This window comes from Entelurus aequoreus, linkage group LG27, assembly GCF_033978785.1.
Source record: "Entelurus aequoreus isolate RoL-2023_Sb linkage group LG27, RoL_Eaeq_v1.1, whole genome shotgun sequence".
NCBI classification, from domain to species: Eukaryota; Metazoa; Chordata; class Actinopteri; order Syngnathiformes; family Syngnathidae; genus Entelurus; species Entelurus aequoreus.
The window spans coordinates 11094800-11108851 of NC_084757.1; the positions used below are offsets into that span (position 1 = coordinate 11094800).

Sequence of the window (14052 nt, forward strand, 5' to 3'; positions counted from 1 at the left end):
ATAAACAGAAAACAGTAGTGGTGGTAGATAGACACAAAGCTTCATCAAACATCTGATCCACTGAACAGAGAGCTCCAAAAATCTTGATCCTACACTTCTCTTTTGTAAAGTAAATCTGAACAGCCGATATGGGCATCTACATCAACTATATGATTTGCCTGAGAAGCTTGACAGGACACCAAAAAAAAAAATATATATATATATATATATAAAAAATATATATATATATTTTTTGTGGCGGCGTTAATTCTTTCGTGGCGGGCCGCCACAAATAAATGAATGTGTGGGAAACACTGGGATCATACATTGGTCATATTCAAAGTCCTCATGTATTAATTATACCAGGAGTCGGCAACCTTTACCACTCAAAGAGCCATTTTGGCAAGTTTCACAAATTAAAGAAAGTAATGGGAGCCACAAAAAATTTTTTTTAATTTAAAATGAAAAACACCGGATACAAAGCTCAAACGCTTTGTGCTATGTTAACCAGGGGTCTCCGACACACGCACCGGCACGCACGTTAATGTGGAAATTTGATGTTAGTGCAGCCCGCGAGTTTTGAATGAATGGCGCTTGATAGCGTCATACTTGCCAACCCTCTCATTTTTCCCGGGAGACTCCCGAATATCAGAGCGTGATGACACTGCATTTGGCGCCCCCTACAGCCTGCCCTAACAGTGTACCTGCTCGACCACACGTAGAATGCAATTTCAGCTTGCTCACGTAAGTGACAGCAAGGCGTACTAACTCAGCAGCCACACATCTTACACTGACGGTACCAATACCCAGAATCCCATGCAGCCCTAACTCTTCCGCTCAACCAACGCACGGAGAGGGGGGGTTGATGTGTGGGGGGATTTGGTGGAGCGGGGGTGTATAATGTAGACCGGAAGAGTTAGGGCTGCATGGGATTCTGGGTAATGGTTGTGTTGTGTTTATGTTGTGTTACGGTGGGATGTTCTCCAGAAATGTGTTTTTCATTCTTTTTTGGTGTGGGTTCACAGTGTGGCGCATATTTGTAACGTAACAATGTTAAAGTTGTTTGATACGGCTACCGTCAGTGTAAGCTGTGTGGCTGATGACTAAGTATGCTTTGCTGTCTCCTGTGTGTGCAAGTAATAACAACATGCAACATGTGGCTGGACTGGCACGCTGTATGTAAATGCTATAGAGGACAATTACTGCAGTGCAATTAGGGCACGCCCTTTATTTAGTAATTAGAGTGTAAATAGGATTATTTTTTCCCTGGGAGTAATCTATGAGGGACACTGAGATCCATAAATCTCCTGGGAAAATCGGGGGGGTCGGCATGTGTGTAGCTGAGCCGCATCAGAGTGGTCAAGGAGCCGCATGCGTGATACTTCAAATGTTCAAGATCATTGAATGACTCCCATTTTTGATTATACAATTAGAACCAGACAAAACGCAAGATAGCATTGTCACAATATCAATTAAATATTCTAATTATTTCCTTATTCCTTTTTTGATCACATACAATATTTTGAGCAAAAAGTCAGTCGTGCCCAATAACTAAACATCAGCAAACACTACTATTGGCTATTCAACACTTTATTTTTGCAAACAGCAAAATATGAATGCAAAGGGTAATAAACACCTGCAATATGATATATTATCACTTTTATGCAGAAATTTGTTGTAAAAATCTGCTTCCGCATCTGTTCCTGACACACGCGTTTCAGGCTGGCTGCTCTGAAAACAAACCCCGCCCACTCTGCTTTGTTCCTGGTCTGAGCTGCTGTGACGTAGATTACCGTAATAACTCCTTTAACACTTGAAAGCGCAGATTTCAACCACTGAAATAATTTCTATAGTTCAAGACTCATGGTCATTTAAAAATAGCACTGCACATCATAATGGCGGCTACAGTTTTGATGCTAAAAGTCTTAAAAAATGATGTAGAACGTCCGGCGGGCCGGATTGAAAATCTTAATGGGCCGCATGAGGCCCGCGGGCCGTATTCTGCCCAGGTCTACACTAGATGGAGCCAGCGTACCACTAGTGGTGCATGTACCACAGTTTAAGAATACCTGATCTATATCATATGTTTTCTATGTTGCGCAACCCTATGGATGACTTTAGATTTTAATTATTATGGCTTTGGGATTTCTGCTGCAAGACATGCACAGCATGAGTTCCAAATCAATGCCGTCAATCAAAGTTTATTTATATAGCCCTCGATCGCAAGTGTCTCAAAGGGCTGCGCAAGCCACAACGACATCCTCGGCTCAGATCCCGCGTCAGGGCAAGAAAAAAACCCAACCCAATGGGGCCTTAAAGGTTGGGTCGTTGAAAACATTTTGGTCAAACTTCTGCTTTTAAGTTTTGTGACGCTACCTCCTGCAGATTTGGGAAGGATTGCTGTAAAACGCTGCAATTTTTCAAATGTATTTTGCAGATTTGATAAATATTTTTGTAAGTGGAAGCAAACGAGACTCGTGGGCCACTGTGGTGTCCTCTGTGGACCAGAGTTGGCCAGTTTGAACGAAAAGGAATGTCATCAGGATTTTACATTTTAGTGCCTAGCGACTAGCTTCCTTACACATTTGCAAGACCGTTATGGATAGCGATGGGAATAGTTTTAGTGTTTCCCATAAACTGCCAAGATACCTGTGGCGGTGGAGGCGTGGCTATGGGCGTGGTCACCATGACATCATCGAGTAATTTGCATAATTTACTACAATGATTTGATTTTCTCTAAAAAGGCTCAAAAAATGTATACTTACTAATTAATAATAACAGTTTTGTTTTAAACGTCCATCCATCCATCCATCCATTTTACAATATAATTACAACAGCCCATATAGGCTGTTCAGATTTACTTTACAAAAGAGAAGTGTAGGATACTTCTCTTGTTGCCTTATTTGTATTTGACCACTACTGTTTCCTGTTTATTTGTTACGGACTGTGGCAGGACACCTCTGCCTCTGTTTCACTTTATGTTGCTGGTAAATAATATGGTTGTAGTAGTAGGCTAAAGTTAAATTATTTAGTATGCACTAATGAAAGGGACAGAGCTTTAAGAGACATTTTAGCTTTTATATTTTATAAGATATATTTATTGTAAGAACCACAATTAATAAATATATTTCAGTGAATAACTTATTGTTCAAATCTGTATATAAATGTGTACATAAAGTGTTGTAATTATATTGTAAAATGGATGGATGGATGGATGGACGTTTAAAACAAAACTGTTATTATTAATTAGTAAGTATACATTTTTTGAGCCTTTTTAGAGAAAATCAATTGTAGTAAATTATGCAAATTACTCGATGATGTCATGGTGACCACGCCCATAGCCACGCCCCCACCGCCACAGGTATCTTGGCAGTTTATGGGAAACACTGAAGGCCTTTCCACAAAATTGTTTGGGTGACCCCAAACTTTTGAACGGTAGTGTAAAGCAACAAGAGAAGTATCGCACACTTCTCTTTTGTAAAGTAAATGTGTACAGCCGATACGGGCATCTACATCAACTATATGATTTGCCTGAGTAGCTGGACAGGACAAAAAAAAAAAAAAAGGTTCCCCCCGTATATAGGATGTTTCATTTAGTTTTCTTAATCCAAGATGATCCTCTTTTGACCGCTGTGATGACGACACGGTGTTGAAGGTAGCCTACTGTGTTGCTTGGCATCGAGTCCATTGTGGCGCGCTACGCCATCACTGTTTTGCAGCGAACATGGGCGTTGGAACGCAAGTCGTACGAAGGGTAGGATTGCAATGCGCTACAGTAGACAGACTTTACACCGGAGGGCCAGCCAGGTTCACGCAGAGGCCACCGTGAGATCAGTCGGTGCAGAATTGTCCCAGCGTTTTTTGTTCCTGGCTTAAGTGACCCGAAGGCTGCAGCAACCTTTTAAAGGAGGAGAGAATGGAGAGCACTCTGCATGCTGAGTGAAGCCGGCAGCATTGTAGCGGGGACACGAGTGGGAGTGGAGTAGCATCCTTTCCTCTTACAACACTCGATGCTGAAAACTACTTAAAAGAAGCTCACTGTTTTTTGTTTTTTTTTCCACCTCGAGTCGCTCTTTACTTGCAGGCTTATAATGCATCAACCAGGTGTATGCTGCGGTAGAAAAATATGAAATAACTGCTTGTGTAACGTTCCTTTAACTCGGCAAACATTAAATCAGGGCTTCTCAACCACATCACTTCTCAACCACGCCACTCAAATGTTAACACTGAATTAGTAAGCTTACTCTTGATTTTAATCGTGTTCAATTATTATATCTAACCTACTTACAGCTCACGACCTTGTCAAATTATATTAAACCATGTGTTAATCACAAAGATTTGTATTTATCTAACACTTATGTGTCAAAGTCAAGGCCCGCGAATGAATGATTTATGGCCCCCGGGATGATATTTGATTAGTAATAAAAGCGGCCCGCAGGCCACAGCCGCCTGCTGCTGTTTTGCACGCTCCAATACTCCATCAGTGTTGGCGCTGGGAATTTTCATGATGGGGTCCAAGTCATAAAAATGGGGTCCCACAGTAAATTTTTGGGGTCCCACTTTTTTGTAACCGTTTTTTATCCTCACATTCTATATTGTGTTTTGGAAAAAGGTTGTCATAAACGTTACTTAATTCATTAAAAAATAATACAAAAGAAAACAATTATTTATGCATATGTAAATGTATTCAGTTATTAACATTCATTCACTTTCTTCTTTCCTTCATGGATATAAACTTTACCGCTGCCGGTAGTTTTTCTATAATTTTATTGTAATATTTTCAGAATGTGTTTGTTCCATTTTTGGCCAAAGTAAGACAAAGAAAACGATCTGAAGTTGTCTTTATTCTTTTAGTTTTAATCCCATGGTTTTAATAGTCCGGCCCGCGTGTGCACAGATTTTCCTCCATGCGGCCCCAGAGCTAAAATGAGTTTGACACCCCTGTCTATTGCCTAACACATAAACCTTAGGCTTAGGTCAGGCTGATTACAACATTAAAGGCCTACTGAAATGAAATGTTTTTATTTAAACGGGGATAGCAGATCCATTCTATGTGTCATACTTGATCATTTCGCGATATTGCCATATTTTTGCTGAAAGGATTTAGTGGAGAACATCGACGATAAAGTTCGCAACTTTTGGTCGCTGATAAAAAAGCCTTGCCTGTACCGGAAGTAGCGTGACATCACAGGTTGAAGGGCTCCTCACATTTCCCCATTGTTTACAATGCAGCGAGAGCGATTCGGACCGAGAAAGCGACGATTACCCCATTAATTTGAGCGAGGATGAAAGATTCGTGGATGAGGAACGTGAGAGTGAAGGACTTTTTTATTTTATTTATTTATTTATTTTTTATAAATTTTGATGTCTATTTTACTTTTTTAATTGGCTTTACCCTTTAAAATCGTTTTTAATAATATTTATTTTTTATATTGTCTCTGTATTGGTTTTCTATTCATTTATTCTTTATTTTATTCAGTCATTGGTGTAGCATAATATTGTTTTTAATATTGTTTTTAATATTGTTTTTAACATGGCTTTGCAGCACTTTGGAAACATTCTTGTTGTGTAAATGTGCTATATAAATAAGGGGGATTGGATTGGATTAGAGTGCAGTGCAGGACGTATCTTTTTTCACTCTGACCGTAATTTAGGTACAAGGGCTCATTGGATTCCACACTTTCTCCTTTTTCTATTGTGGATCACGGATTTGTATTTTAAACCACCTCGGATACTATATCCTCTTGAAAATGAGAGTCGAGAACGCGAAATGGACATTCACAGTGACTTTTATCTCCACGACAATACATTGGCGAAGCACTTTAGCTACGGAGCTAACGTGATAGCATCGGACTCAAATGCAGATAGAAACAAAAGAAATAAACCCCTGACTGGAAGGATAGACAGAAAATCAACAATACTATTAAACCATGGACATGTAACTACACGGTTAATGCTTTCCAGCCTGGCGAAGCTTAACAATGCTGTTGCTAACGACGCCATTGAAGCTAACTTAGCTACGGGACCTCACAGAGCTTTGCTAAAAACATTAGCTCTGCACCTACGCCAGCCAGCCCTCATCTGCTCATCAACACCCGTGCTCACCTGCGTTGCAGCGATCGACGGAGCAACGAAGGACTTCACCTGATCATAGATGCAGTCGGCGGCTAGCGTCGGATAGCGCGTCTGCTATCCAAGTCAAAGTCCTCCTGGTTGTGTTGCTGCAGCCAGCCGCTAATACACCAATCCCACCTACAGCTTTCTTCTTTGCAGTCTTCATTGTTCATTAAACAAATTGCAAAAGATTCACCAACACAGATGTCCAGAATACTGTGGAATTTTGCGATGAAAACAGAGCTTTTTGTATTGGATACAATGGTGTCCGAATACTTCCGTTTCAACCATTGATGTCACGCGCATACGTCATCATACATAGACGTTTTCAACCGGAAGTTTCGCAGGAAATTTAAAATTGCACTTCATAAGTTAACCCGGCCGTATTGGCATGTGTTGCAATGTTAAGATTTCATCATTGATATATAAACTATCACGGTAGTAGTTGGTTTCAGTAGGCCTTTAAGCTCTAACCAAATGTACTGCATACTTTAAAAGGGGACTCATAAAAACTAATGAAAAATAAATTTACTTACATTTACTCACTGCTAAAATAAATTCTAGATTAATAATAGCAATAATATTTTTGATAATATATGTTTCTTAAATAAAAAGTCTATAAAATTTAAATGCAAATGAAAATACAACTTCACCAATTTAGTCATAATTGTTGCACTTGAGAAACGTCTCTATGATTTTAGCTCCAGGCTTCTTCTGCTTCTTTGACATTGTCATTACTGCCGCAAGTGGTGGAAAAGTGTATTACAACTGAGTACCGCAGCAACCTATACGGACCACAACTGAGAAACATATTTTTTGGCGGCCCAAAAAATAGGCCTTGGCTCTTGGGCTAAGAAACACTGCATTAAATGACCTACAAGAGCAACATACCCAAACAAATGGGCAGTTTTAATGGATTTAACAGTTTTTATTCAGCATTTGTTTTTTTTTGATACACTGTTGTTTTCCTTTTGGATAAGAAGAACAGCGGGAACACGGGAAAAAATCTCCTGTGAGAAAAGATGAGAGGGACCCTTTGTTTGGATGTTGTAAATTAAGTTTCACGCATTACTGCGCTCTTTCCACAAGATACCAGATCAGACATTTTGATGCGCTTGCATAACCGTGAAAATGATCCACGGGATTAATTCAAAGCGCTCCTTCCCTGTGGTCTAACGTATAATTATTAAACAATGTTTTTATTGGCTTTTGTCGGGAGGAGCCTCACAGCGGTATGACAGCTAACCCAAGTTTGACCCTTAGACTGTTATGGCTCTGTGGTAAAAACGTGTTCTCTATAGTGGTGGACAGTAATTAAGAGTCAAATCGATTGTTGTAATTGGGGGAAAAGTGAAATACACTGCAACCAGTAATAATCCCAATTTTTTTGCATTGTTTTTCAAAATTTTAACTGGAAGAAAAGTTCTAAAAGGACAAGTGTAGCCTTGGTTGATTAGATAGAATCACACTGTGTAGGGCAGGGGTCACCAACCTTTTTGAAACCAAGAGCTACTTCTTGGGTACTGATTAATGCGAAGGGCTACCAGTTTGATACACACTTAAATAAATTGCCAGAAATAGCCAATTTGCTCAATTTACCTTTAACTCTATGTTATTATTAATAATTAATATTTATACTTAATTGAACGGTTTAAAAGAGGAGAAAACACGAAAAAAATGACAATTAAATTTTAAAACATAGTTTATTTTCAATTTCAACTCTTTAAAATTCAAAATTCAACCGAAAAAAAGAAGAGAAAAACTAGCTAATTCGAATCTTTTTATGGAACATCATTAGTAATTTTTCCTGATTAAGATTAATTTTAGAATTTTGATGACATATTTTAAATAGGTTAAAATCCAATCTGCACTTTGTTAGAATATATAACAAATTGGACCAAGCTATATTTCTAACAAAGACAAATCATTATTTCTTCTAGATTTTCCAGAACAACATTTTTAAAAGAAATTCAAAAGACTTTGAAATAACATTTAAATTTGATTGTACAGATTTTCTAGATTTGCCAGAATAATTTTTTTTAATTTTAATCAATTTTAATCAAAAAAAAAAATACTTGAACATTGATTTAAATTGTCAGGAAAGAAAAGGAAGGAATTTAAAAGGTAAAAAGGTATATGTGTTTAAAAATCCTAAAATCATTTTTAAGGTTGTATTTTTTCTCTAAAATTGTCTTTCTGAAAGTTATAAGAAGCAAAGTAAAAAAAATAATGAATTTATTTAAACAAGTGAAGACCAAGTCTTAAAATATTTTCTTGGATTTTCAAATTCTATTTGAGTTTTGTCTCTTTTAGAATTAAAAATGTCGGGCAAAGCGAGACCAGCTTGCTAGTAAATAAATAAAATTTAAAAAATAGAGGCAGCTCACTGGTAAGTGCTGCTATTTGAGCTATTTTTAGAACAGGCCAGCGGGCTACTCATCTGGTCCTTACGGGTACCGCGTTGGTTACCCCTGGTGTAGGGGTGCTAAAAAAAGTAAACTCACATCCAAATATTGATACTTATTTAATCCAACTGTAAATTGATTTATACTTTTCAAAAAAAACGATTTTAAAGGTGTCATATTGTGATTTTTTTTGGGGGGGGGGGGTGGGTAGAGGGTAGCGGGGGGTGTATATTGTAGCGTCCCGGAAGAGTTAGTGCTGCAAGGGGTTCTGGGTATTTGTTCTGTTGTGTTTATGTTGTGTTACGGTGCGGATGTTCTCCCGCAATGTGTTTGTCATTCTTGTTTGGTGTGGGTTCACAGTGTGGCGCATATTTGTAACAGTGTTAAAGTTGTTTGTACGGCCACCCTCAGTGTGACCTGTATTATGTGATTGGGCCGGCACGCACAGGCAGTGCCTTTAAGGTTTATTGGCGCTCTGTACTTCTCCCTACGTCCGTGTACCACTCCGTACAGCGGCGTTTTAAAAAGTCATACATTTTACTTTTTGAAACAGATACCGATAATTTCCGATATTACATTTTAAAGAATTTATCGGCCGATAATATCGGCAGTCCGATATCATCGGACAGCTCTAATTAATATTATTAATGGTATCATAAATAACAAATAACACCATTTGTTTTTAAATATACATAAAACATTTGTTTAGCCTTTTTAAAGAAAATATCAAAATGATCATGTCATATATACCAGTGGTCCCCAACCACCGGGCCGCGGACTGATTGGTACCGGGACACCCCCCACCCCCCCGGTTTTTTTTATTATCGGTATCGTTTTTTTTGTTTGTTTGTTTGTTTTTAATTAAATCAACATAAAAAACACAAGATACACTTACAATTAGTGCACCAACCCAAAAAACCTCCCTCCCCCATTTACACTCATTCACACAAAAGGGTTGTTTCTTTCTGTTATTAATATTCTGGTTCCTACATTATATATCAATATATATCAATACAGTCTGCAAGGGATACAGTCCGTAAGCACACATGATTGTGCGTGCTGCTGGTCCACTAATAGTACTAACCTTTAACAGTTAATTTTACTAATTTTCATTCATTACTAGTTTCTATGTAACTGTTTTTATATTGTTGTACTTTCTTTTTTATTCAAGAAAATGTTTTTAATTTATTTATCTTATTTTACTAATTTTTAAAAAAAAGTACCTTATCTTCACCATACCTGGTTGTCCAAATTAGGCATAATAATGTGTTAATTCCACGACTGCATATATCGGTTGATATCGGTATCGGTAATTAAAGAGTTGGACAATATCGGATATCGGCAAAAAGCCATTATCGGACATCCCTAGTATATAATATATGATGATGTCATAGGCCCATATAATGGCAATCTCGGGGCAACCCTGCATACTGTTAGTGTACAAAAGAGTTTGCCTGTCTCTCGTATTACGATGGTTATGGCATCAGAGAATGCATGCCCAAACTTTTAGCTGCTACTGCTCACCAATCAATGACCATGTTGTGCGTGTGGGGTCCACCACCCGATGACCACCGGGCATGTTTGCGTCTCTGTGGTCGGCCGTGAAGACGGCAAGGTGCGTCACGTAGGAGTAAAAAGTCAACACCAGACTTGTAGTCAAATATTTTCCCTCTGCTCTCACGTCTAATGTGTTTTCCCAAAGTCACTCTGAGCTCCGGTCTGAATTGAAATGACGGACTGCGGCGACGCTTGGCCGGCTCGCTTGTCTCATGAAGCTACTTTCTGCACCGAGAAGCCATATTCAATTTAAGACGCATTCTTCTAATCTTTTCCCCTGTCACGTCTTTGAAAGTCAAAGTGTCTCCAGCTGGGAGCGGTGAAATATGAGGTGATGGAGATGGTGCGGAGGTTTGCCCCATAAGTCAGCCATGACATCAGCCCAGTGAGTTACGACTTGTCCCCTTCTCAGTTCTCGGGAAATACGCCGATCAGATTGCATTTTATGTCCTCCTGTCACACGTCCGCACTCCCACTTTGGAAATCCTGTCGACACGTGAGAGGCATGGAAGCCGTGATGTTATGTTTGACATGACGGGACATTCCCTGATTTCTGTTGTCGAGACAAAGTCAAAATGTCTCTCTCATTTCAAGTGGGCATATTTATTAACCTCTTAAGGCCCAAGCTGTTTGTTACATGCTTTTTTTTATTTCTCTTTGCATATTTGGGCTTATTGGACCCTAATTAGAATAAAAACTAAGAATCATCTTTTGATATGATGTACTTTTAGTCCATAAGTAACAAACGTGTACTTCATGTTTAGTGACACGCTAATTCTTATTTTGACAATTTTTTTTCCAAATTCCATTGTATGTTATACTCTTCTGACACCACCAGATGGCAGTATAAGTGTCCACATAAGTGGCCATAGGACCCCAATTCAGTAGTGTACACAATTTTGGAAATAAGAGCTAAAAGGTGCTGTCCACACATGTGGCCACTAAGCCTTTAGAGGTTTTAACAAATGAAGGTTTTTTTTTTACATATGCCGGGAAAAGCTGGACCAAGTGGCTGGGGAGAGGTAAGTCTGGGCTTCCCTGCTTGGGCTGCTGCCCCTGCTACCCAACCTCGGATAAGCGGAAGAAGATGGATGGATGGATGGATACTTCTTAAACTACTGTAATTTTTTGTATTATAGTCTATTGTAATTTTTTTTATATAAATAGATTTTTTTCAAAATGCCTGTTAAATGTTAGAAGTAGAGATGTCCGATATTATCGGCCGATAAATTCTTTAAAATGTAATATCGGAAATTATCTGTATCGGTTTCAAAAAGTAAAATGAATGACTTTTTAAAACGCCGCTGTACGGAGTGGTACACGGACGTAGGGAGAAGTACAGAGCACCAATAAACCTTAAAGGCACTGCCTATGCGTGCCGGCCCAATCACATAATATCTACGGCTTTTCACACACACAATTGAATGCAATGCATACTTGGTCAACAGCCATACAGGTCACAACTTTAACACTTACAAATATTCGCCACACTGTAAACCCACACCAAACAAGAATGACAAACGCATTTCGGGAGAACATCCGCACCGTAACACAACATAAACACAACAGAACAAATACCCAGAACCCCTTGCAGCACTAACTCTTCCGGGACGCTACAATATACACCCCCCGCTACCCCCACCACACCTCAACCCCGCCCACCTCATGTCCCAAATTCCAAGCTGCTGTTTTGAGGCATGTTAAAAAAAATAATGCACTTTGTGACTTCAATAACAAATATGGCAGTGCCATAACTTGAGTTGATTTATTTTGGAAAACCTTGTTACATTGTTTAATGCATCACAACAAAATTAGGCATAATGTAGCAACTAGAGATGTCCGATAATATCGGACTGCCGATATTATCGCCCGATTAATGCTTTAAAATGTAATATCGGAATACTTGGTCAACAGCCATACAGGTCACACTGAGGGTGGACGTATAAACAACTTTAACACTGTTACAAATATGCGCCACAATGTGAACCCACACCAAACAAGAATGACAAACACATTTCGGGAGAACATCCGCACCGTAACACAACATAAACACAACATAACAAATACCCAGAACCCCTTGCAGCACTAACTCTTCCGGGACGCTACAATATACACCCCCCCGCTGACCCTCCCCCCACACCCCCACTCCACCTCAACCCCGCCCACCTCATGTCCCAAATTCCAAGCTGCTGTTTTGAGGCATGTTAAAAGAAATAATGCACTTTGTGACTTCAATAATAAATATGGCAGTGCCATGTTGGCATTTTTTTCCATAACTTGAGTTGATTTATTTTGGAAAACCTTGTTACATTGTTTAATGCATCACAACAAAATTAGGCATAATAATGTGTTAATTCCACGACTGTATATATCGGTATCGGTTGATATCGGAATCGGTAATTAAGAGTTGGACAATATCGGATAATAGGATATCGGCAAAAAAGCCATTATCGGACATCTCTAGTTAGAGGTGAGCTGATTTCGGGTGCCAAGCTCCAATTAAATAGATTTTTAATCATTTAAATGAGCGACAATGTTTTACAGTGCAAGTTTTTTGACCCAGAACCAATTGAAGTCGTATCCCTAGTTACCAATGTATGTTTGTCATGTATTACTTTGACGACATTGGTTTGTTCCGCATAGAATCAATCTAAGTTTCAGCTTTACAGATGCCATGCCTGCTGTGTGTATTATGGTAAAGAGATGCCATGCGCTGGGATCAATTTTAGGGTTTGACAAAGGGAGCAATGGCGATTTCACGTGAGAACGTGCTCAGCCTCATTTTACTGCTCTTGACAAGTGATCAGTACTGTGGCGAGTGGTAAAAGGCCTCATGGAAAAGCCATTGCACAGAGAGCTAATGCTGTTGGCGGGGACACAGCGCAGATCCCTGCCAGATTCTATACTTTGTGTTATACGGCCGCCCTTAGCCTTGTCGTAATTCTCTTCTACACGTCTTCACCAAAACGGAACGAGTAAGCCTTTTTGACCTGCGGCTCTAAATTTGGCAACATCCGGCAATCAGTCAAGGGTCTCGCTGCAAGGTGTCGTGAAAATCATCAACAATCCCTGTTTTCCTTCGCTGTAAATGGATCCCAGTAATCTCTCTGTCTCACGCTGCAAAATGTGCTTGTTCAATCAGTTCCCCCAACTTGTCTTACTTTTTTTCTCCCCCGTATTCTTACTCCTCCGTTCCTGTTCTGGCACGCAGTCTGGTCTTTCTTAGTATTCCCTGGGACCCCCACACTGCAGGTTTCCACTTACAATGTAGACAAAGGGGAAAGGAACCGGTGCGGTATCACTCATGAGGTCATCCCAATCTGTGGCGAAGCTGCAGCTGGTTATCTTATTCAGCACAAAACCGCTCTTTATACGATACTTCTTATGACGCACTTGCAACACTAATTAGCATTTTCCTTTGGGTTGAAATATAGTGGATAAAACATAGATATTCTGATTCGTTTGGCAAAGCTGAGGGCTAAAAAAAGTAAACCGTGAATTAGTGTTGTCCCGTTACCAATATTTTGGTACCGGTATCAAAATGTATTTCGATATTTTTCGGTACTCTTTGATACTTTTCTACATAAAGGGGACCACAAAAAATTGCATTATTGGCTTTATTTGAACAAAAAATCTTAGGGTACATTAAACATGTTTTTTATTGCAAGTTTGCCATTAAATAAAATAGTGAACATACTAGACTACTTGTCTTTTAGTAGTAAGTAAACAAACAAAGGCTCCTAATTAGTCTGTTGACATATGCAGTAACATATTGTCATTTATCATTCTATTTTTTTGTCAACATTATTAAGGACAAGTGGTAGAAAATGAATTATTAATCCACTTGTTCATTTACTGTTAATACCTGCTTACATTCTCTTTTAACATGTTCTATCTACACTTCTGTTAAAATGTAATAATCACTTATTCTTCTGTTGTTTGGATGCTTTACATTAGTTTTGGATGATACCACGAATCTGGGTATCAATCCGATACC

At 39.0% G+C, this 14052-nt stretch overlaps 1 protein-coding gene across 4 annotated transcripts in view; it reads left to right on the forward strand.

The window, feature by feature from the left end:
* Positions 1–14052, forward strand: part of ralgps2 (Ral GEF with PH domain and SH3 binding motif 2) — a 169962-nt gene that overhangs the window by 73076 nt on the left and 82834 nt on the right. The gene's annotated exons all lie outside the window — the stretch shown is intronic.